The 2,535-nt window shown below is 37.6% G+C and overlaps 1 protein-coding gene across 1 annotated transcript in view; it reads left to right on the top strand.

Annotated features, from left to right (window-relative positions):
• The first annotated feature begins 436 nt into the window (after nucleotides 1-436).
• Nucleotides 437-2,535, top strand: part of LOC107098334 (syntaxin-11-like) — a 6,024-nt gene continuing 3,925 nt past the window's right edge. Inside the window, exon 1 of the mRNA XM_015395966.1 lies at nucleotides 437-600. The gene's annotated coding sequence lies outside the window, so the exon portion shown is untranslated. The remainder of the gene's footprint in view (nucleotides 601-2,535) is intronic.

Raw genomic sequence — 2,535 nt, 5'->3', positions numbered from 1 at the left:
AAGAATTGAGGCAGTTCTGAAGGCAAAAGGGGGTCCAACCCGTTACTAGCATGGGGTACCTAATAAAGTGGCCGGTGAGTGTATATCACTTATTCCTGACTCTGTAAATTAAACAATAATTAAATATGTCAAAACCAAAACCAGTTTTCTCTGCCTGATAATACTTTTTTTGCATGACATATGTGGATAAAAAGCGCGTTAAAAGTCGCTTCATTTCTTCCTCCTGACGCGCTGAACGATGCGCGTTCGCGCTACCGGGAACGCGCATAGTGACATTACTCCTCCTCCCTGGATTAAAAAAAAAAAATTAAAAATGAAACAGAGTGTATTTTATTTTATGCCAGCTGTATGGGCTGCAGATGCCCAGCCAGTAAAGTGATGGGTCTGTGAGAAGCGCGGAGAACCGCGGAGAGGCGTGATCTTCCGCATTAATTCAAGCTGCAGTGGTGCAAGACCTCCACACTTCTAGTTCACTACAGGCTGCATGGTGAAATTCACATTTGTAACCGAGAGAAAAAGAGGAAATGAGTCTCTCATCGCTTGTTTCTTGTTCTTCTCTGAGTTTAACATCTTAGCACCGCTGGAGGGTAACGCTTAAAGGTAAGTTTAGTTTTTAAACTATAATATGTTGTTTTTTTTATTATTAATTACCTCCTAAGGTTCCTACAGTCGATTCAGTGATGAATGAGGTGATTCAGACTCATGTCTTCTAAAACATATTACTTTTTTTCTATATTGTTTTATTTTTAACTCTTTAAGAGATGTCTAACTTTTAAACTTTATTTTCTTTTACTTTTATTTTTTATTTTTTTGGCCCATTAATCACTTTTTAAGACTGTCTGTAATGAGCCTGAGAGGAGAAGCCGAGAATAACCTCACATCATCACAACTGAGGAAGTAAATCATTGGTTTCCTTCCTAGAAAACCTTAAAAAGAACCTCTGAAGTTATGTTGGGAGTTTTCTATTAATGAAGTCTACTAAGAATAGCCTCACCGTGTCATGGTATCCTATGACATATACTATAATAAGCTATAGCAGAGGTATAGGAATAAAACTTGGGCAATTTATCTTAAATTTCCTTAGAAGGTTCCTCACAAAACTTGGTGTTGAAATAGAACTGATAGTTGAAGAATAACAAATATTAGTTGAAATTAGGGAAATGATGCAGGATATAAAGACTAATCAATCTGAAGCTAAAACTGATGCATCCACTGCTGATGTCAACCAGTGCTTTAAAGACAGTCTTTCCCAACCTTTTTTGACCTGTGCTCAACTTTGAGCATTTTGTCTTCCCATTAGTTCCCCTATAAGTTAAAATATTGATGATTGTCTAAAAGTAGGACGTACAATAACTGATAATAAAATCAAATATATTATACTTAATCTTTTAATTTGAGCATTATATTATCTAAAAAAACACAACATAACATTTTTTCCCTGGAAGTTAGTAAGGAATGAAAATAAATACAAAATAAAATCATATTATAAACCTGTATTTATAAACCTGAAGCTCCTCTGAGTGACTGACTCCCCTATAATCACATTTAAACTTGATGAATTGGTAACAAAATACAGGAGAAAAATTATAGTTAGTCTGACTTCCATCCATCCATTTTCTGTCACGCTTAATCCCAGTTGGGGTGGCGAGGGCTCTCAATGGGCGAGAGGCGGGGTCCACCCTGGACAGGTCGCCAGTTCATCGCAGGGCAACACAGAGACACACCGGACAAACAACCGTTCACTCACACACCTAAGAACACACCTAAGAAACAATTTTAGAGAAGCCAATTAAACTAACAGTCATGTTTCTGGACTGTGGGAGGAAGCTGGAGTACCCAGAGAGAACCCACACATGCTCAGGAAGAACATGCAAACTCAATGCAGGAATTTGAACCCAAAACCTTCTTGCTGCAAGGCAGCAGTGCTACCCACTGACTGACTTAATCAGTTTTACTTTGTTTTCATCATTTATGACATTTGAGCTCATTTGATGAGCTCCGAAAGCTCAGTGTGAAAAAAACAGCTGATCCCGTTTTCATCCAGCCTGTTCCTCTGCTTGGTTTGGATGTGTCAAAGCTGAAGGTAAACTCAAACATATAAGAAAAACTTTTTAGTTGATAAAAGCTTGTTTAATTTTTCAATTGGGTGCTCAGACAGTAAAATAAATCCCAGCCCTGTTTAATTTTAATTTAATATTTTAATGTACCCCTTGTAATGCACTCGCGGACTACTAGGGTTACGCATACCCCTAGTAGAAAAATAAATAATAACTCCTAGTAGAGTTATAAATATAAAATCTTTATATTTGCTGCAGATTTTTATGGAATTTTCATTATATAGCTGAGTAAAGTAAAAGACCTACTTATGTAGGAATAACTAAATGGTAAGCTTTCCTCCAGCTGATTTTTGTGGGTTTTTAAGGAACTCACCCAAATGGTCTGCAAAATTAGGTCCCGTCCACACGAAGCCAACCCCTGGCCTAAACGCACAAGTTTTTCCCCAACCCAGCCTCTCATCCATATGAAGCCGGCGTT

This window comes from Cyprinodon variegatus, unplaced genomic scaffold, assembly GCF_000732505.1.
Source record: "Cyprinodon variegatus isolate N-32 unplaced genomic scaffold, C_variegatus-1.0 Scaffold770, whole genome shotgun sequence".
NCBI lineage: Eukaryota > Metazoa > Chordata > Actinopteri > Cyprinodontiformes > Cyprinodontidae > Cyprinodon > Cyprinodon variegatus.
The sequence above is the reverse complement of the archived record's forward strand: the minus strand, read 5'-3'. Positions and strand labels throughout refer to the sequence as shown.